The sequence below is a fragment of the Fukomys damarensis genome, unplaced genomic scaffold, assembly GCF_012274545.1.
Source record: "Fukomys damarensis isolate Sample0158 unplaced genomic scaffold, DMR_v1.0_HiC HiC_scaffold_13, whole genome shotgun sequence".
NCBI lineage: Eukaryota > Metazoa > Chordata > Mammalia > Rodentia > Bathyergidae > Fukomys > Fukomys damarensis.
In genome coordinates this window covers 29,893,476-29,916,613 of record NW_022900925.1, presented here as the reverse complement: position 1 = coordinate 29,916,613, position 23,138 = coordinate 29,893,476, and the positions used below count along the sequence as shown (strand labels likewise).

At 41.5% G+C, this 23,138-nt stretch overlaps 1 long non-coding RNA gene across 1 annotated transcript; it reads left to right on the top strand.

Moving 5' to 3' along the window:
- The first annotated feature begins 203 nt into the window (after nt 1-203).
- Nucleotides 204-13,674, top strand: LOC117285830. The gene is made up of 3 exons (XR_004516927.1): nt 204-951; nt 1,611-1,793; nt 13,357-13,674. It is a non-coding gene; the product is annotated as an uncharacterized LOC117285830 (long non-coding RNA).
- The last annotated feature ends 9,464 nt before the right edge of the window (nt 13,675-23,138 follow it).

Sequence of the window (23,138 nt, the reverse complement as noted above, 5' to 3'; positions counted from 1 at the left end):
ATGTTAGAGGCGATCACACTGCAGAAGGAACAGCGTGAATTCTATTATGCTGTTAGGAATATGCACAGCCAAGTATATGCTGAACTGCACTCCTCCTTTGCTTCTTGCCAGAAGGGCTGATGGACTCCACTGCTTATAATTATTATTGTTGCTGTTGTTGTTAACTCCAGGTCTCTATGGAACCCATTCTTAGAATGCCAGAGATCATGACAAGTCACGGAGCTCATGAGCCAACCCAAACCTGGCCGCTCTCGGAGATGGATGAAATACCATCCAGAGCTGGCTCTCTTTCCTCCCGGAATGGATTCAGGAAATGCATGGTTGTACCATTGACAAAGCTCCCTCCCAAGGTCGTGAGGCTGTAATGAGAACACGTCCACATTTCCTCCAGGGCATTCTGGCTGCCAGGAACCCAGAGGAAGGGGAAGGAGTGTCTGGAGAAAGGGTTACCTGCAAGGGAAAGAAGTCCCTGCCTTCTGGAATTGTCAACTGGGATTTAGAGGGAGACAGAATGAAAACACTCAGTGGACATCACCCTTTCCTAACCATCTTTAGGGCAGACACACAGGAGAATTAAATGTCTCTGCTCTGAAAGAGTAGCCCTGAAGGATTAAATAAATAATGACGGACTCTATAGTATCTGTTCCAGATGCTGTGCTGATCTCCACACGCACTATTGCAACCTTCATGGCATCCTAGTACTCTTTTCATCTCTATTTTGCATGTCAGGTAAACTGAGGCTTTGAGACTATGAAGCTAGAAGACCCAAGAACAGTGAGTGTTGAAACTAAAACTGAATGTTGCCTCCCCATGGAAGGTCATCCGTTGCTCAACAAGATGTTCAGTAAACCAACGCATTCAGTAAATATTAATGACAACATGTTGATGAGGCAGAATAAGGTCAGCACTGAATCAATAGAGACCTGGCACTAGTGAGCTGTGTAACTTTGGGTAAGTTGTCATGAAGTCTCTGGGTCATATGTTCTTGTCTAAAAAGAGGAGTTGAGGCTACATGTTCCCTGGGTAACAGGACATGATGAATTAGTCACATGGCAAGCCAACTTTCAAAATAAGCCATGGGTCAAGTCCAGCCTAAGTCCCCACTGTAGCAGACCCAAGGCCCAGCTGTCTTATTGCTTCTCTCTCCCAAGGGCAAAGTCACACATATCTTCCTTTCCAGAGCATCCTGTGGCTTGGCTGGAGAGAACACCACCATTAATGGAAGGGCCCTTAGTCACGTGGCTTTTCCATCCTTGGCAACCACATGATGCCATTTGTCTCAGTCAAAAACATGCAGCCACTCTTGACTTTATAGGACCCCACAACAGATTCCTCTCTGCTCAGTCCAATGGCTTTTTCCTGGCAATGGGAGGAAGAGACATTTTCCACCAAAATGACCACATAATGACAGAAAAAAAAAGCTGTTAAAATGTGCTCAGAGCAAAACTAGGATCTTGAATGTTGTCTTTCCTTCAATCAGAATCCTATCTTCTCCTTTAAAGGCATTAAATCAGAATGCTTGGTCAGAATTCACTGGACTGTAGAATCGGTTGCTTTTACATCCGTTCTTCCCCTATCCTGACCTTACCCATTTTTCATTCTTTTCTCAGACACCGTCTGCTTCCAGACCTGTTCATTCTTCTCATCCATCCAGACTTTGTCAACACTGTCTCCTCTGGGAACACTTCCCAGGCAGACGTTGGTCCTTTCTACAAGGATGATTGGTGCAGGAAGCTAAAGTTCAAGATTTCTCCCCCTTGCATTCTCAGTACCTACCAGAATGCCTGACCAAGGTAACGTGAAACACGTACTGGGCAAACAAATGTTGAAAGGTTGCCTCAAAATATCAAGGAAAGCATTAAATAATAGGATAAATGCAAAGTAAATTATGAGAATGCTTTTTTGGGGGGGGGCGAGACAGGGTCTCACTATATAGTTGAGAATTCACTATGTAGCCCAGGCTGGTCTCGAACTCACAGCGATCCTCCTGCCTCAGCCTCCCGAGTGTTGGGATTATAGGCGTGCACCACCATGCCCGGCTGAGAATGCACATTTTTCATAAATGTTATTGGGAAGTCTACAGCCAGACAGTAATTACACTGATGACCATTTTTCTTCATTAGATTTCATGACTATATGTCTCAAACAAATATTGTGTAAGTGGACATCAAAGACAGTTTATCTGGAAGGGAGAAAGATGGATTCCCTAAAAATCCAAATACATTTGCATTAGAACTTACTCTGAGCCTTGACCTTGTTCCTACAAATGGACGAAGGGTTCAGCCCTCCATCATCAACAAGCACTTGGAGAAACAGGCTGACCATCCCTGTCCTAATTCTGAGACATGGAGCCAGGCAACAGTAAAGTTACATGCCCCAGCTGGAAGGAGATGGTTCAATGTGAAAGTATGAAAGCTACATTGTAGAGTAATTCTTGTCTAAAACAAATCTGTACAAGAATTAAATTTAGAGAATTATTTTCCTGGCATTAGGCATTAGATTCTGGGGCTCTATTCAGACAGTGTTGTTTCTTAAAGAACAGATGGCAAAGAAAAACTATGAGACAGTTATATACACAACCTGCGCAGGGCTGCTCAGTGGAAAGTGTGACAGCCAATTCAGTTAGGCCTAGGTTAGAATCAAGCTGTTTGACCTGGGCCATACACCATATTCCTATCTAGAAGAGTGGAGAAAATGACATTTGTATGTATTATTGAAATAATAAATATTATACTTCATCCCTCCAAACAATAGACTACTATCAAAATGGATAAGGAATGTTGTAGTTTGAATCTTAAATGTCCCCAAGGTTCGTGTATTAAAGGCTCGATCAATAGCCTGTGGCCCTGTTGGGAGGTGGTGGAACCTTTATAAGGTAAGGCCCAGGGGAGGAAGTTAGGTCATTGGAGGCGTGCCCTTGAAGAGGATATTGAGACTCCTGCCCTTTCCTGCCTCTCTCTTTGCTTCCTGGGCACCATGAAGTGAGCAGTTTGTTCAACTATGCACTCCCACCCTGCCATACTGCTGCACCACAGACCCAAAAATGATGACACCAACTGCCTGTAGAATAAAACTTCTGGAATTATGAGCCAAAATATGCATTTCTACCTTTAAATTTATTATCTCTGGTGTTTTGTTGCAACAACAGAAACTTGACTAAAATAAGGAAACTTCCTTAAATGGAAAGCTACTGGCCACATTTCCAAATGGGGAAGTGTATGTCAGGAAACACTGGTTTTAGAAAGTTATCATAAATGTTGAAATCTCCACTGTGATTCTACAAATATTTATCGAGCACCCTACTATGTGGTGAGTACTGCTCTGAATCCTGAGGATAGGGAGAAGGACACAATGGACACTCTCTATCCTCAGGTGACTTGCAAGCTGTCAAGAAAGAAATTCATTCATGATGCACATGCAGGTATGATAAGCCTCTGGAAAGGGTGTCAGGGGGGTGTCCAGGCACTCAGTTTCTGATCTACACTGTCAAGGGTGCCTCTCTCTGAGAAGGGACATTGATGCTGCAAATGAATGAATCAACAACAATAAAATGGTAGATTTTATATTTCTTCCCAGCACTTAACTCCACATCCCTTCTATGTGTCAAGCCCTGTAGAGACAGAGTGTCTCTACCCACCAAGTCCTCAAAACCCACAGAAGAAGAACAAAATAAATTGTACGGATGCCAAATAATATTATAAATGAAAGGCGTAGGAAAGAAAGCAGGAAATGGTGGATCTGTTCCCAAAGAAGATAACAAGTGTGCCAAGGAGGAGATCCAGCATGGCAGGTGGGTGGCAGTTTTCATGCTACCCCCTGAGCTTTTATACAAAGGATATAAGTGATGCCTGCAGCGCCAGCTGGTATTGTTAGCAACTTGAGGCATTAATGTAATACAGTGATGCCCTCTGAAAATAAATAAAGCTGATAAAGAAATTAACGTGTCCAAAAATAAATGCATCATCTGCTGACTTGCTCACATCTCCTTCACATGGTGAGGTTTACTCAGAGCTAAAAAGAAGACAGCTGTAAATGTAACTCATAAGTGATAGCCAGGGGAAAGGTCAGTGTCCCCTCCCCTAACATAATGTGTTAAACAGTGGGAGATCTTCCACTTTCAGGGGCCCTTTCCAGTTTTCAAAATGTCATACTTTGAAAGTTAATGGGTTCTTCACAACAAGTCCTAAAAACAAGGAGTGCAGATCTTTTTATGCCACTATGCAGATGAGGAAGCGAGACTCAGGAGAACCTGAGGTTATTTCTAGAGTCGTGGAGCTGGAGAGTAATGAAGGGGATATTAGAACTTTATCCTGATCTTCACAATGGTGATTTTCTACAGTTACACTGCAGCCTTTCCCCTCAAAGTAATGGAAGTGGGCAGCTCTAGGGATTAAGGCAAAAATCTGTCATTAGCCACACTCAGAGTAAATCACTGAAAAGAGACACTAACTAAAGAGATCTCCATATTAGCAACAAAGTCTTCTCACCATAATCAACCCACAAACCTCATCACATACACACACACACACACACACACACACACACACACACTGGAAACATGAGATGACAAGACAACAAAATGCCCCCCAAAACCCCCAACTCCTCCAAAGCAGATATGTGGGAAATCAAGTTGGAGGCAACCAAAAGTTGCAGAGCCGAATTACCAAAAATGAAAAAAGAGGAGATAAAAAAACAAACCAATAAAGTCCTCAGCAAACTAAAAAAAAAAGATATAACTAAACATATAGTGGATTTAATAAACAATATGATCAGCACATTTACAGAAGACATTCATAAAAAGCTAGCTGAGTTAGACACAATGACGATCTTCTAATACAGCAGCAGAACGGTACTGCTTACACTACAGTTTACACATAAGGCACCTGGGAGCCAAAACGCAGAATGGGATTCCTAAGCCTGTGTTGGGACCTGAGATTCTCCTTGTGCATCTGGCTCTATGATTCTGATGCCACTGAAGAGAGCACATTCTTCATGATGAAGGGTAAACACAGGTGCCACACTCATCAACAACTTTTACCTAAGCAGTACTTACTTGTGCTTGGCCTGTCTAGGGCTGGGGGAGTCTGCTGCTACAGCACATCCATTACAGTCCCTTCTCTTTTCTTTGTCTCTTCCAGTCCTTTTCTGAGTCTGTCTTAGTCTCTGATTCTCTGAATCTATCTACTACCATGGCTTTCGTGCTTAAATTTACAAGGACAAGTTGGAATGTTCTCCAGCACAATGACCAAGTCTTTGATTTTTATGGATATCAAATGGACATCCAACAAGTTAGTGTATTTCTGATGCTCACTGCTCAAGTTATGTCATACTTTACAGATTAAGAGCTCAGTCCTGCAAGACCATTGTCAATTTCAGACATCAGTCACAAATCCTAGTCTGCTCATATTTCTAACCGACTGGTTATAAATTATGGATTCTTATAATCCCCCTCCCTGGTTGAACAATTTGCTAGAACAGTTCACAAAAGTTAGAAAAGGGCTTTACTTACTACATCCAGTTTATTACAAAGGATGCAACTTAGGAAGCACCAAGTGGAGGTAATAAATTGGGCAAAGAGTGAGGAGGGGAGGTTTAGAACTCCCACACTCTTTCCAGACACACCAGCCTCTCAGTATCTGATATGCTTACCTTTCTAGAAGCTTTCCAAACCCTGTTGTTTAGGGGTTTTCAAGAAGGGTTCATTACAAAGGCATAGTTGAAAAAAATCATTGGATATTGTGATTGAATTTAACCCCTGGCCCCTAGTCCTTCCTAAAAGCTACACAGAGGCACTCAGACACCATTAATCTTATTAGCATATGAAATATTCATCTCTCTGGAGAGTCTAAGGATTTTAGGAACTGCAATCTAGGAACCAGACATAAAGTCCACATATGTGTTCCTTATGCTATGTAAGTGACTGTTCACGTTTTGCATTCTCCATCATGTCCTGACCCCTGAACAAGGGTGAGCTCACCATTCTGTCTTTCATTGTAATCAACAATGACAAATCGTCCTAATAAGTCATCAATCAATACTTATTCATTAAGTACTCCAATCCACTCAAGAGGCACTGTGTTTGAGGAATAACCTTCATATAAATGAGGTACAAGTTGATTTGAGACAAGAACAACATGACATCATGGAATAAAAGTAGAGGGCACTGATGACACAGTACTTTACAGTATTCTACTTTGGCCTACTGAAAATGACAAAGAAAGACCTCTTTGATTTTTCCCTTCTCCCCTAAATTAGGCCATCAGGCCTACAAAGTATGACAATTAATCTTGGTTGTCAACTTGATTGGCTTGAAAGACATCTAGGAAATTAGTAAAGCACACATGTGGGTGAGGCATGGAAGTCTGACCTTGGCAAGTATATCTGGTTCCTGGCCCCTTTCTCTCTGGTGCTCTTTCTCTGCTCTCTGCTTCTTGAATGCCATGATTTTAGCAGTTTTCCTCCTCTTGTCTTTCCAACATGATATTTCTTGCAAGGAGCCAGCTGACCACGGACTGAAACCTCTGCTACCATGAGCCACAATAAACCCTCCCCTTCTTTAAATTGTGTCAGTGAGTATTTTGTTCCAGCAACAGAAAGACCAATACAGAAAATGGGTGTGTAAGAAATGAGGTTGCTGTAACTATTCCTGCCCACTGTAGTTCAGAAGACTCTGGTTTTCAGGAAGGATTTGAAAAGTTTTAGAGAATCATGTTAGAGAAACATGGAAAGCTGTAAGCAAAACTTAGTGTGAAGTTCTGCCCTAAGTTCAGAATGTGACAATGTTGCTAGGAATGTAGACAGTACATTGTGCTCATGATATTTCAGACAGGAATTATACTCCATTGGAAATTGGACTAGAGGCCATGCATGTTACATTCTGGGGAGGGGGACAAAAAACAAACTTGTCTACATTTTCTCCATGCTCTAAAACTGTGTAAGGCTAATTTCAAAGGTGACAGACTAATTGATCTGGCAGTGGAAATTTCAAGACAGCCCAATATTCGAGCTGTGGCATGGATACAGCTGGCTGCTTTTATCCAGATATATTAGTGAAAATTAGGAGCAAAAGCAAGAGCAGAAAAATTTGAAAAACTTTCAATTTGGCCAAAAAAGAAACACATAGTTCCCAGCCCCTTTAAGCAGCATCAAGGAAGATGTGATTTCTGAAAAAAATTACTGCCATTTAAAAGATATCAAATATTTTGAACTGGTACAGAAGAAAGATACCTTAAGATCATCTCAGGAATCAGCAAGACCCTAGATATCTCAGGATCAAGAGGGCAAAAGTGTAATCTTTCATTTGAGAACACAGGCCCTAGGTCCCCTACTGAAGAAAAACCTCCCAGGGAATTGGTTTCCTGGGATTCGTTTCACTGTGCTTAGCTGTCCAGGCACTCAGAAACTACTGTAGCCACAGTACAAAGGGTGCTGGCTACTCCTCAAACTGTCAACAGGCTTTGGCACTGTCCACATATTGCTGGCTTTACAGGCAACCAGAGTTGAAGAGTGGTGGGGTAATGGAGGCTTTCACCTAGATTTCAAAGGAAGGCCTAGGAGGCCAAGCAAAGTATATGACAGTGTCCTCTACCAGGAGTCCCTGAGAGTCTGATGCATGAAGTTGCAAGAGCTAAAGCTGCAGTAGAGACACCCGAGGAAGTGTGAGATGCCAGGATCGTGAAACATCTGCCAAGAAAAGTCCCAGGCAGTGGGCAGAGACCACTCTAAGAGAGAAGACTTCTGGGCTACAATCAGTAAAGTCCGAGAGGTGCCGGTCATCCAAGTCCTTTAGAACACACCTCACCACCATGTGCTCTTGATGATGGACTTCTAACTACAAATATATATTTGTTCTGTTGGGTGTTGGTTTTTCTTTAGTCCAACTCCTTTCTATTGTCCATATTCCTCCCTTTTAGAATGAAGATGTTTTCCCTGTGAAACTGTATCTTGGGAATATGTGATATGCTTTTGAATTTTACATGGGCTGACAACTAAGAGTTTGCCTTGAATCTCAGAGGAGACTTTAGATTTAGACTTTTGAGCAGTGCTAGAATTGCTGAGACTTTGGGGAAGGGATTAGTGTGTCTTTGGTTGTACACAGGATAGTTCCATCAGGCAAGGTGGAATTATGATCCTATTATTTTCTGTATTTGGAGCTTGTTAAGATTTGTTGGGATATAAAATTGACAAAGAGTAGATCATGATGATTAAGGTCGATTGTCACCCTGGTGGGTTTAAGAGACACCTAGGAAGTTAGTAAAGCACACTGCAGGTTGTGTTGGGTGAGTCGTGCAAGTGTGACTTTGAGGACTGCATGTAGTTCCTAACCTCTTCCTCTCTGGTTATCTTTCCCTGTTTTCTGCTTCCTGGATTCCTTCAATTGAGCAGATTTTCTCCGCCCTACCCTTCAACCATGAAGTTTCTGCCATGAAGCAACCTGACCATTGCCTGAAATAATCCTGTTCCTCCTTTAAGTTGTGTATTTCAAATATTTTTGCCCCAGTAATGGAAAAATTAATACAAAGTCTATTTATGACCTTGCCCTGAAGCAGGTCATGATCTTCATGTGAGAGGTGCCCTCCCTATCCCAAGAGGAAAGGGCTATCTTATTTCTTAAAATGGAGAGATGAAGAGATGGAGTGAAGAATCTGAATAAATAGACCTCCTGTTTTCTCCACTCTACCATCATTAGCCTATACTCCCTTTCTTCTGTCATATTTACCCACATCTCTTCACTCTTCAGGCCATTGTGAAGTGTACTCAAGTGTAACTTCTACTCAGGTCTTCATCACCTTATGAAGGCTTCTGTGTCACATAAAACTTAATAAATAGATGCACATGCAGAAAAGTCCCTCAGTGATCAATTCCTGCCTACTAAGTATCATCTTCCACTGCAGACATCAAGCTTCAGGCAGCACCACTAAATTAGATTCAATTTTTAAGACATAAAGTCCTACTTAGAATCCTCTGTTCTTGCCAAACATCTCCCCTTTGCTTATAATTTTCTGTCCAACCCTGTACTAGCTACTTGTTGAACTTCCATTAACCTAGTTCAACTTGTCTTTTTTATGTTTACTCACCATAGAGAATCAATCAGATGTTCTTTTGTGAACTTCTCTTGTATCCACTCCTTCTGTACAGAATTTTTATGACATCCTGTTGTGACTAATTACTTGCCCATCTCTTTCCAACGATTACTGTCTGAGTTTCCTAAGGATATATATTGTCTTAGCCTTTGCCACCATATCTAGCATACAGGAAGGACTCAGTAATTGTTTGATTTATGGATAAATAAACGAAGAGTGAATGAATGGGCATTTTAAGACTAGCCCCCATCTGATGCTAGAACAGACTTGATGACAATTTTCTGAGGCTTGAAGTCTAAACCCACAGATGCTGAACAAATCAGTTGGATCTGCATAATGACATAAAAGCCAAGTCATAATAATGTTATGATGAAGAACATGCATACATTCCAGCATGTTTCTAATAAATCCAGCCAACCCTGGAATAAAAATCACATTCTCTTTATTGAACCCTTAATATAATAATCCAGATCCTTAGACTTGTGGAAAGCAAACTGAGACATTTATGGCCCAGTGGTTCTTAAATCTGGCTGCATATTAAAATCACCTGTGAAGCTGTTTAAACCATTAGACACCTCAGGCCCAAACAGTTAAATAAGAACTTCTTGAGGGCTCCAGCAGGCTGTGTGAGTTAGAAACAAACTCTCCGGATAATTTGAATATACAGGCAAGGTTGAGAAGACTCTGCGGGCCTTTTTTTCAGGAACTCTGCATGAGAAACACTCCAGAGATTTAACTAGAAGTAGGAAAATGTGGTTTCCCTCGAAATAAATGTGACTAATGGAATGTTTTAAAACTGGAAGGAGAATTGGACTGAGCCAACAATGGGACCCAAAGTTATAGACTCTAGGGTAAAAAAGTCATCCAGACTTCTAGAAATCCAGACGGTGACAGAGTGGAGCGTGGTGGTGAAGGGCACACAGGTCAGCGGGTTTGGAGACGCTAATCTGTTTGATTTCCTCCAGAGTCTTCCTTCACTATGGGAAATGTCGGGGCCAGGTGTTTAGCTCAGTGGTGCTGCTGCCTGCATCACAAGCACAAAGTCTGGAGTTCGATCCCCAGTACCCCACCCCCCAAAAAATATGGAAAATATGTGGTGCATAAATAGATTATTAAGACTGTCCCTATATCCTCCGTTGAACTAAGGAGAGAGATTGTGAGCTTCAAACAGTCAGAGTTTGATGAAAGAGCCTTCGTTAAGGGTGCACATCAAAATCATCATGGAAGAATTTGAAATAGAACACGTCTCTAGCGAGACCTGCGATTTCATTGTTTGTTGTAACTCCCGTGGGTTATTTCCAGGGCTCACTTCTAGTTAACTGTAATTGCTTACAATGAGCATCATCTGATATAAAATGATTCACCAGTTTGCCCAATATAAAAGCACATAAAAAAGGTCAGTACCATCTTCTCAACATTCAGAATGCCTGCTGTGGGATAGTTCGTGGCCAAAGGTATTTATTCCTAAAGAAATTAAAGAGCACTATTGGACACCAATGTGGCAGAGGACGCGGTCCATGTCGGACAGGGAGTGCAAACAGGCATTGTTTGGCTCACAGTGCCAGCATCTGCTCTGCATTTCCAACTGGAAAGCAAGAATTTCCCGTCCGGCTCCATCAGTGTACCCCTTGGAATACAGTGAAGGCTGTCGCAGAGCAGCTTTTCCCATGCCAATGAACTGGGTCAGCCATGTTCAATTACGAAGATTAATTTATAGAAATATTTAATTTTAAAAAATCTTTCAAGGAAAAATAAAATTTAAGAAAAAAAAAGAAAGACTTGGAGATGCTTGTGGATCGGAACATGGCACACACAGCTAGTATCCCGTCCCTGCCAAAGGCCATTTGCCATGCTGTTCTGGGTGTACATTTGCTGCTGGTTAGCAAAAATTCCATTCACAGCTGTCCGGATGAATCAAATGTCCAATTAGCATTTTTCGCTCAGCGACAAGACTACCCAGAACAAAAATTTGAAAACAGAGAGCATAATGGAACAGAGTTTTATTCATATGCTTGTTGAATACAGCACTCTGAATTCTTCAATGTTTTTAAATATGTACATATATATAAGAAGCCACCAGAGTAGCCTAAGAGTTCCACCACCACAGTTAAGTTCAGAGAATTCCACCTCACTCTATGTATATTTCTGATGAAAAAAAAAATCTCAGTCTGTTCTTTCCTGTTCCTCAATTCTGAATTGTAATTTACTATGAATGGAAGATGGAGGGACCCTTTGCTAATAAAAACCACCTACTATGTTCAATGTAAACTTCTAAGGTGGCAACAAAATGAACTCAGCTCAATGTGCATATTTCCCTTAGTAGTGATAACCAGAATTTCTTTCATACTTATATGTACAGGTGTGTTAAGTTACCAGGCAAAATAACAAGGATGCTAGCTCTAAAAGACTCGGTAGGACAGTTGAGGTGGGATTAGTTTTAAATATTTTCAAAGACTTTTCCATTTCACACAGAATAAAATTGCTACTTAGCCTGTAGCTGTGGCCCAGTCTCAATCTGTGCCTCTCTGCTGTTGGCTCTTATTCCCAGATATATTGACCTATTTTGGTTATCTCCCTCACTGAGCCAACTTCCTCTCCACCTCAGGGCCTTAGCACATGCTGCGTCTGCTAAATATTTTCCTACCTCTGTCCTTGAAAACTTTGCTTTCTCAGACAGTCCTTCCTCAGCATATCTGTCTAGTCCCACCTTCCTCCCATTGAAAAACCTTTCTAGCTCCCTCGTTTCTTTTCTTTACAGAAATTACCACAGTTTTGAGAGTTTTAGAGGAGGTGCCTTTCTTTTGGTTTTGTCTCCGAGCAAGAGTGAGGATCCAGAAAGGCAGAATTTGGGAACTACCGTTCATCACTGCCTAGCGCACTGCCTTTTACTTAAGAATACCTTGGTAAATATTAGATATCTACAAGAATGAATGAAAGCTCTATTAATTTACAGTTTGGCCACACCATGCCTGACCATGGAGCAGACGCATTCTTTCCCCACTTGCAGCCAGTGAAAGGATCTTAGGAAGTTTTCCCTGGGTGCGGCTCCTTCCCTTGCTAACAGGAAGTAAAAACTCCCAAGAGAATTTAAAAACTGCCATTGGTATAGCACCTTATAACTCACAAAGCTCTCCCTTGGACTTTTACCCTATTATCTTTCCTATGTTGTAGGGGGGAAAAAAAACAAACACAGAATCTATGCACTTTCTTAGCTGCCCAAGACAACAAATTAATAAAGGGCAGGAGAAGGTCTCAAAGCCCGGTCAACAGGTTCCTAATTTCCTGCTCTTTCCTCCCTCTCCCTGCTCCCTGCCTCCTTATTCTCCTTGTCTTGCAGACAAGTTACTCCTGCCAAAGTCTGGAGATGATTTTTGGAGGAATCTACCCTGAAGGAGAAATAATACAGTTTAGTCTCAAATTTGATTGAATGCACAGCTAAATTAGCTTGCTAGAGGAAATCCATTTTCCGAGTGCATTTTTAACAATTATACCCGGTGCATATGTTAAAAAACAAAATGATTAAAAACAAATAAGCAAGCCAGGCAAAGGGAGCGGGGACGTACACGGAGATTCCTCTCTCCCTGAACCCACTGGGAGTTCTTTGCCATCGTTCTTCGTAAGGATGGCTGCAGGAAGGAGACTCGTCTTTATTTATTTTTTTATTTTATTGTATTTTTTTGCTCTCTCTGGAGACAGTTTTACATATGCTTCACTTCATGGAAGCTCCCCCCTGGTCAAAATTGTGTTCCATGCACTGTCATTTCCCCGTGCCAAAGTTGATGTTTTTGACAAGCTGCACAGTTAACGCTGCAGCCCAGATGTTTCCATGGCAGCACATAAGCAGTGGCTACAGAGACCACCTCTCCCCGCACCGTCTCACTGGTATTTAAAGTGGTAATTACAAGAACACTTTTTAAACTCGGCTAAGCTTTCTTATTTTTATACCATGATGCTACCATTTTTATTTAAATAATAAATGTCTCTTTTTAATTATGCTATTATTTGTATTCAGAGAATACCAGTTAAGGTTAAGGCAGGCAGGGAGGAAAGAAGAAGCCAAGAGAGGGGAAGAGAGGAGATGGGAGAGGAGGAATAAGGATAACAGAGGAGAAAAAAGGAGCAGAAAGACAGGAGCAAGGTTCCTTGATGCCACCGTCTCGAGTTATTAACAGAAATAAATTGAAAGATCCAATTTCTTTTCCAGTACTAAAAACACAAACTCTTGGTAATCACTGCATTCCTCGCTCCCACCCTCTTCTAATTCTCTTCTCAGCATGCCTAGGAAGTCGGAAGGCCTCCCAGGAAAGAAGTCCAGTCACCACGCGAGTGTGAAGGTCACAGAGAAGGAAATGCGCGCGGCAAAGAGGGGAGACAGAGATCGGTCTCGGGAGGGCGTCTGATTTATCTGCACTCACTTCCTCAGCAGTTTGTCTTTCATATTTAAATATGTGAGCAGGAAGCCAAGCTCCAAGAGTAACAACACAGCACGGCAAGGCACGCGTGAGCACAGATACTGTTGTCACCAAATGCAACTTGCAGCAAACTTTAATCTGAAGCAAAATTTCATCACGCTCAGTGTGTTGAAGGTTATTGGCACAAAGGGTAAGGCATTTATACAAAAGGAAGAAGTACATTTACATCATAAAATGCTTTTCTCTGACCCTTCATTCTTTAACCTCACTTACAGAATGGGTAGCATAATTGACCTTTAACTTGTTCACCATGATAAAGACACATAAATATGAACACACGTGTACACACACACACACACACACACACACACACACACACACACACGGCACCAGAACCCAACTCAAAAGCTAACTGACCTACACCCCTACCCAAATCCTCTTCCCCACTCAAATCTCCTCTCCTCTGCCACCGACTCAGCCCTTTTCACAGTCTGTTCCTGTGGTCTCTTGATCTTGGAAATACCTGAGCTGTGTGGGCACAGCTCTCATCCCCAGAGCTTCCGTACCCTCACATGCCCAAGAGTCCAAGAGAAAAACGAACGACGTCTAAGCAGTTATTGAGGATTGGGCTTGCAGTGGATAACTACATATCGATGACCTCATTTAATTTTTCAAGAATCTAGTTAGTGAATTGCAAGAATCTAGTTATGACACTGCAATACTTTTATAAACAGAGATTTACATGACTTCCTTAGGGTAACACTAGTAGTAAGTGGGGAAACTATCTGATAAGGAATTCAGGTTCCAAATTCTGCGTTCTTTCTATGGTGATGCAGAAAAGCTCCTGAGAATATGGCAGCAGACAGCCCCAGCTGATTAGACTGAGAGGGTTTCAGGGGTATTATTCATTTCTGGCTAACATTTTACTCCTGGAATCCTATCCTTCCTGTATGCTATGGTTCCACTGGAGATGGCAATTAATAATCCCCCCTAACCATAGCCTCTTTTCCCTCAAGGAATGGGTGCCTGCTTCAAGGTCGTCCCACCTTAGAACTGCATTCCACTCCCACTTCTAACAGCCTGGAGCACGGGCATAAGAGCCGAGCAAGGTCAGTGAGCATTCATGTCTGGGAAAGGTAAATTGACTTTTGGAAAAAGCTTTCTTTGCACTGAGTTTGCTCAGCTGAAGCGTAATTCTCAAGCTGCTGGAAGTTGTATATGCTGACTTCGGAAAGGAGTTCATGTTCTGTAGTTGAGAACAGGGTAGAACCGGCTGACATGCTTTTCTACTTCTTTTTTCTTTTTTTCTTTCTGTTTTTTTTGTGTGTGTGTGGTACTGGGGATCCAACTCGGGTCCTTGTGCTTGCCAGGCAGGCCACCAAACCGCTGAACTAAATCCCCAGCCGGCTTTTCTACTTTACGATTTTGTTCTCTATACCTAGAACAATTATTTGGCTTTTCTCACCCAAAACCCCAAGTACGGCTAGTCTCATCTCACTCGTCAATTCTTCTAAGACCTGTAGCCTCATCCCCCATCCTGAATGAAAGACCTTGTCATATATTTTCATACCATCTCATGTTTACACTCATAACTGAAATCATCACACAGCACTGCAGTTACTATGTTCTGTCTTTCCTACCTTGTCATGAGGAATTCCTCATGCAGAGGGAAAATGTTATAGTTGTTATTGTAATTACATCATTTGGGAAAGTAATCGGTGTATAATAGATATTCAGTGTTTATAGAATGGGTGGGTGATAGAAGACCTAAGGTGAGTTTGGCAAAATGTTACAAACTCTAAAACCATTGAAAGTTATTCTCACAAATTAGCTTCAAAATTCCTAAAATGTCAGCTTCTCTGATGTTCTCATAGGTGAACCTAGAACCAGTGAGAATTACAAGCACATATATTTTAGCACAATATGTGAAAAAGTCTATGAATTCTACATGTGCCAAATAGAACTGATTATTTCATAAATTGATTTGTGGTGTTCAAGGAAAAGCTGCTGTGTATGTAGTCAAAGGTTTGGCGATATTACTCCATTTTCTTCTGAACTCCCTGGTTATTTCTAAGAAGCCAGCTGTCAAGTCTTTGTAGGACCTTTCAAGATAATCTTTTTGTCTCATTTGACTGGTTTTAAGATGTTCTCTGTGTTTTATGGTGTGGCTCTAGGTGTGGCTTTTTGGTTACATATTATTAGAGTTTATAGTATTTCTTGCAAAGTGTAACTTGATTTTTAAAAACAATTTTTAGAAAATCTCATTCATGAGCTCTTTGAATATGCTTCCACTCCATTTTTTTTCTTTTTCTTCTTTTCAGGACTCCACCATATATCCCTCAATCCTCTACTTTAATGTCATTATTTTCCTGCATTTTTTCTGGTATTTCCGCTAATCTATATTTCAATTCTCAAATTTGTTTTTTAGTGGTGAATGATTTAATGTTAAACTAATATTAAGCCCTTAATTTTGATTCCCATATTTTTTTTCTTCTACAATTTTATTCTTTTTCAGTCTCCAGTTCTCCAAAGAAAGTCTGCATTGTGTCATCCTGCTTCTTGACCACATTAATAACAAAGCTTGTGCCTTACAAACTCCTACATCTAGATCACCTGTGCATCTACTCCTAGGGTGTTCTTTTGTGTGTGTGTGTGTGTGTGTGTGTGTGTGTGTGTGTGTGTGTGTGTGTATTTATTTATTTATGGGGCGGCTAGCTCCTATCATTTTAAAATTTAACTCTAAGTAATATGCTTGTAAAATTACAGAGATAACTCAGAGCTATTTAGGATGCAATCTTCCACAGAAAGAATTTTATTTTGCTTGTGACAAGTCAACACAGAGGTAAGTCACTGTAACCACCCTAATCAATAGAGCTGGGCTTCTGTCTTCGTGAAAGCAAGGGTGACTCTACTCTCTGCTGCCCCTACTTCCATTGCAGAGCCCTTCAAGAATTCCAAGTAAAAGCTTTGAATATTTATTTACCAGGGCCAGGCCTCCTTGGTGGCCACTTAACTCGATTTTTTACAATATCTTCCCAATATGAATGAAAAAGAAAACTCACATTAGTTTTTCCCGCCACCAATGGCTACCAATTGATCTCAACCTTATAGACCTTCTTTCCTAAGTGTTCTCGCCTCTTCAAGAACTTTCTTCTTTGGCAGCTCTCCTGTACTGCCTCTAAGATTTTACAGACACACACGCGCACACACACACACACACACACACACACACACACACACTTAAAATTTTCTCTTCAAAAAAGGAGTCTCAATATCCACAGCTACATTCGTGCTTTTTGCTGTCTTTGTCGTTCTCCAACATTTTCTAACACATTTGTGAAAAAAGAAAAATGTGTTGTCCACCCTTCCTCGTAGTTCTTTAGCAGGAAGGGCAGTCTAAGACAAATTAGTCTGTTACTGCTAGGGAAATCCCGACACAGCATTGATGTGGGAAATCAGAGTTAACTGGATAAATCTTAAACATTACCTGGAAGAGTAAATACAAGAGAAAAACCAGAAAAGTGTGTGTCTGTGTGTGTCTGTGTGTGTGCTTTACTGGTGATTCCCACTCCCAGCAATCTTAAAATTTGCTTATTTTGAAATAGGGTCTCGTTTAATCACTAAGGTACCAGAGCTGTGCTCATACTTGCTATCTTCCTGCCTTAGCCTGCTGGGATTACAGGTGGTGTGTGCCACCACGGCCAGCTGGAAATTTTTGGTTAATTAGGGAGAATATATCTCTGTATTATAAAGTTTTAGTAATAAAACTGTGTAATGGTCTGACAAGAATAGAAATATAGACCCATGTAACAGAAAAAAAAAGAACAAAGAAGTCTTGTCATACTATATATTTATTATAGTAGTTATTAAATATAATATGTAAAGGAGCTATTTGACATCAAGTAAAAATGTCAGATGAACTGAAGACCTAGAGATTCAGCAATCATTAGATGTAAGTAGAGAAATTCTTTGTAAGTTTTCACACATAGTAAAAACAAATAGCTGAGTATGGTGAAACAAGCCTATAACCCCAACTACTAGCGGAACTGAGACAGAAAGATTGCAAATCCAAGGTCTAGATGGGCGACTGAGTGAAATTCTGTCTCCAAATAAACGTGAAAAAGGCTGGGAATGTAGCTCAGTGATAGAACACCCCGGGTCAAACCCCCAGTATTAACAAAAGCAAAAAAATGACAAATTTGTCTGTGAAATAGAACTTTAATAGGACAAAAATATCGTAAAGAAGATTAAAAAATAAACAGGTTAGCCAAAATACTGGAACGACATAATAAGAGATTAATTCACATAAATGTGCACACACAAGACAGGTAAAGAGAGAGACCAAGATAGACAAAGAACCCTAAAAGATCCATAAGAAATAAAAAGATGAGCCATTCAATAGAAAAGTGGGACAAGATGAATCAACAGTCTTATAAAAGGAAATAAAAGTAGCCAATAAACCTATTCAAAGATGTTCATGATCTGAAAGACAAACAACATTTTTAATCTCTAGGATTAACATGTATGTAGATAAATTCTTGACAAGTGTGTGAAGAGATAGGAGCCTTTATACCCCTTGAGGAAAGACAAATTAATGCAGATTTATAGAAAGCAACTTGGCAATGTTTGTCAAACTTTAAAAGACGCACACCACTTTACTTCTAGAGATTTCTCCTCCCACAAAAATACTGGCACTTAGATAAAAAGGGATACGGTAAAGCATTGTTTCTAGCCAAATAAAATTGCAAACCACCTAAATGGCACTAAGAAATGGTTAATGAAATGTGCCTAACGCATATCACATAGTATATGACATATCCTTTAAAAATACAAGGCAAATCAAGTTATTACTTTAAACTATTTGATAAGTAATATATATGAGGCTTTTCAAAGACATCATAGTATGAAATTTTTATAACTTCCTTTATATAGCCAAATAAAATTGCAAACCACCTAAATGGCACTAAGAAATGGTTAATGAAATGTGCCTAACGCATATCACATAGTATATGACATATCCTTTAAAAATACAAGGCAAATCAAGTTATTACTTTAAACTATTTGATAAGTAATATATATGAGGCTTTTCAAAGACATCATAGTATGAAATTTTTATAACTTCCTTTATATATATATATATATATATATTTTTTTTTTTTAAATCGCCCCAAACAATCAAGAGAAAATGTTTAGGTATGTGTTTCCAAGGGCTCCCTTTTCCGGTCATAGGACACTGTTATGATTTAGATCACGAATGTCCCCCAGAGCCATCATGTGCTCCTAGGTGGGACTTTTGGAAAGTACTTAAATCAAGGGGTGACTTAGCTGACTTGCCACTGGGGAAGAGGGGCCTGACCTGGAAGGACACACACACTCACACACACACACACACACACACACACACACACACATCCCTCCCTCCCTGGCTCCTCCCTTCTCTCTCTACTTCCTGGCTGGCAGTTTTCCTCCGCCCAGGCCCTTTTACCATTCTGTTTCTGTGTTGAAGTTGGCCAAACGTGAACTGAAACCTCTCAAAATGTGAGCCAAAACAAACCTCGCCTCCATGAAGTTGCAGGTGTCAGGCATTTTGTCCCGGAGATGAGGAAAGTGACTAAGACAGATACTATATATCAGGCAGATCCCAAAGCTTATTTTCTGGTCACTTGCAAATATTAGGAAATCTAGCTGTTTTAAACCCAAACTTAAATTTCGCATCTAATTGAAAACGTCTCTCCCTTCCTAGCACAAAACTAATCATCGCTTGGAGACAGCAGTGAGAGAGGAAAGGAATGATTTTTTTTTTCTATTCTTCCTTCCACCCTTGCCGCTGACTCAAGCAGGGGTCAGCCTGAAAAGACAGGTCTCAGAGGAAAAGAGCCAAGGATGTGGTAAGCTGGTGTCTGTCATGGCAGGTGTCTAATTCTGTCTCCTGTAGGACATGCGGAAGTAACCTTCACATCATCCTGCAGCTTCCCACAGTCGTTCAGCCTACAGCCTCCTGTTCCTGGGGTCACTGTTTCGGGCAGGCTTCCCACGGGATGACTCGAGTCCAGTGATTCTCTGTATGCGAAGCTCACGTATTTTTCCCCCTCTATTGACCAGCTGCTGTGCACACACACACCCCAGGTTCCTGGGACACCCCTCAGGTTCTCCCAGCCTCCTTCCTCCTCACTGCCTGAGGAGGTGCGCCAACAGTACCCCAGCCCAGCAGGGATTAGCTATTCATACAGGGAGCCCCTAACAACACCTGAAACACAGAAGGAGGAGAAAAGCCAAAGACTCCTCTCTTCCTACAAGTTCCCTTCAAATCATCTTATTTCAGATTCATTTCTAGTTCCAGTTCACTTTCACATAGGCTGTTACTGACTCATCACTCTGGTCTGTTTTCTTTGTTTTAGAAAATCCTGTGGGCCATTCCTCCCGTCTCCCTTTAGGATATGGGGCCCCTGACATCTCTTGTCTTCAGCTTTGGTGCATTAGCTGTAAACCCAAAATAAGAACTACCCCACCTAGCACCTTGTCATATTTATATCCTACACACTCTCTCGTGCCCACATATATATAAAGTTTATGGAGGGGAACAAGATCTAGGACGCCCACAAGCTGTTACCTCTAACCATCTCTGCAGTGGTGTTGGGGAACAATATGGAGGACTTTTGTCTTTTCGTATCTATTCATGTTTTGTTTGCTTATAATAAGCACATGACGCTTTTGTACTTGGGAAAACAATAAGAACAACCAATAATAAGGCCCATTTGACTCAGCTATTCCTCTGCTGGGTATCTTCCCCCCCAAAATTAAAAGAATCATACCGCAGTGATACATGCTCACCCATGTTCATAGCGGCACAGTTGTAACAGCTAAAACTTGGAAACAGCCCTGTTTCCCATCAACTGGAGACTGGATAAGGAAAATGTGAGGTTTTTTTTTAAATAAAATGGAGTACTACTCAGCCATAAAGAGTGAGAAACTGGAGACATTTATAGCTAAATGGATGCACACTGGGGTGATACTCCTAAGTGAAATGAAGAGGACAGATGTGTGTAAATACCAAATAGTTTCTATGGTGTGAGAAGCTGAAAGTGTAAATAAGGATCAAAAGGTATAATGGATAATGTGAACTAGGAAGAAAAGGTCCAAAGGGGAAGTGGGAGGGGTTGGGGAAAGGAAAGAAGGAAGAGGAATAAATATGAGAAAAGGAGAAAATGGAAACAAAGTCTGTAAATATGGAGGGATGGAGGGGTTGAAGGGAGGGCAGGGGAATGGGGAAAGCAGAAGAACCAAGATGGGTGATGTAACTGTAAACATTTCCGCTGCTGAATGTCTTTATATTGTGTCCCTAAAACGTACTAATAAAATTAACTTTAAAATAATAACATAATATTGACAGTAGCTACCATGTATAGGTCTGGAAGTACCAGGCTCTGCGTGAAGATGCTTTGCTAACTTTGTCTCTTTTGATCCTGTCTGCAGTTCTGTGGTAGAGAGTCCTTTCGATAGGTGAAGAAACTGAAATCCTTTGGACAACTGGGCCAAAGTTCTATCCTGTATCTCTCAGAGTACATGACAATTCCTTAGTATTGATACAGGGCATCGAGTAATCCAAATAAGCAAAATTATCCAAATGTGGGATATATTTTAACTTTCAACCTATTAGATATCCAAAACTCGATTTCATGTTCTCTAAAATCGAAGAATGAATTCTAGGAACAACGCAGGTTAAGAGTAAGGAATATTTATTGAGGGAAAGACAGCTCCTGCCTGAGAGGGACAGGAGGGAACTCCTGGAAAGTGGATTGCCCTCTCACCTTGCTTTATACAGGTGTTTTATTGAGCAAAGCCACAAGGTGAGGCAGGTACAAGGTGGGACAAAACTACAGTGAACTAAAAAGATCCAGGGGGAAAATTTCAAGGTGGGACAAAACCAAGATCAACCAATAAGATTACGAGTACAGTCACCCAGGTAATATTGATTAAATGGAGATCAAATGGCCACAAAGCAAGCACACACAGAATGAACGAGGAGTTTCCAGAAAGGAAATGGGCTAGGGAGATTTTAGTCCCTACTGAAGGTGATTGATGCCTATGTGGAATTTCAATTGCTGCTACTCATCTCTAGGGAAAGAATGGAAGTGTAATATTGTTTCTCTTTTTATAATGCTGACCTTCAGTGGATGTGTCTCTGTGCAAGATATCTGATTGACTTAGCTGTCCACAAGAGTATGTTCTAATCCTTTGTAGCACTTACCCAGGTAACAGGCAAGGAAACATTTGGGGTCAGTGGCTCTGCGGCTGGCTGTGAGTAGCCTCGCTGCTTCTGTAATTCCAGCACAAGGATCTAGTTAGATGTTCGTTCGATGTCCCCAAGTGCTGCCTGTGTGGATGAAGTGATAAGATCGTTTATTATTCAAACCAGGACACTTCCGGTAGTTAAAACCTGCACTGCTCCCAGTCATCCAGGATCTAGAGGTGAACATCATGACTGTTTTGGACAAAGAGAGCTGTATGGTCACCCCCTTGGAGGAAGGCAGGCAAGGAGAGAGGGACAAGAAGGAGGAAAGGGTAAGGAGAGGAAGGGGAGAGGGGCAGAGGAGAGGGGAGAGGAAAGAAGGGGAGAGAAGAGGGAAGCAGGAATTTACGTTGTTTTATGATCCTGTACATCTTTGCAAAGTGAATAAAACTTGCTCTCCACAGTTAAAGGGAAAGCATCACGAAAATAAAGCAGACCGGGGAGAGGTTGCATATCAAGTAAGTTTCAGTTATTTTAAGTTAGAAATTCCAGGTCTTATGAAACAAGAGAGATGGAAAACGATCAAGACGGAAGGGAAATACATGGAAAGAGGAGCCTGGCAGTTTTGGAGGAAAACAGTCCTGTTTATTTTCAGCTCTTGACAGGCACAGAGTGACTGTGAGGAGAGGAGATGAACTGATTCATGGAAGGGAGTCCAGCCATTTGTCTGGGCAGGGCAGAGCGCTGGGAGAAGATCGGGTCTTCTCTGTGAGGTTTGCGATGAAAGCTGCCCAGAGGCAGCAAAGACATCGCTTTACCTGAGGCCCAGCTGAGGTTCATCCAGTGCCTCTCCCTGTGCCGGGAGGAGCAGGGCCTGGAGGAAGGGCCCGAGCTGGGGAGTCAGATCAGAGACTCCAGACGCCTACTCACGCATCAGTGCCACCTCACTTTCCTCATCTGCCTATGTGGGGTGGAAACAGCTACCTCAGAGGAGCAGGTGAAAACTCCGGATATCACTATAGGGTGAGTGGCCACCTCCCCTGACATGGCCATAATCTTATGACAGTGCAGCTGTCCTGTCGAGACTGAGTAGCTTGAAGTACTAGTTGATGCCATTTCATACTGGACATCAGTGCTGTGGACAGCGAAGTGATATCGCCCCATTGGCCATACCATGGGCTGAAGGACAGCTTCACGTTGTGAGGGCAAGGATTTCCACCCCATCACTGACAGCCCTCCTCAGAGGTTTCCCTGCTTGGGGCCAGTCATAATATCCAGGAGGGCGAAGATAATTAGATATGTTGTAGGCGGTTAGACAGGGCCAGGCCCTCAAGGAAGTCAATGAAGAAGGCAGTCGAGGCCCACTTACTAAAGGTCAAGATTCAAAAAGGAGGAGCCACTACTGTAGCAGAC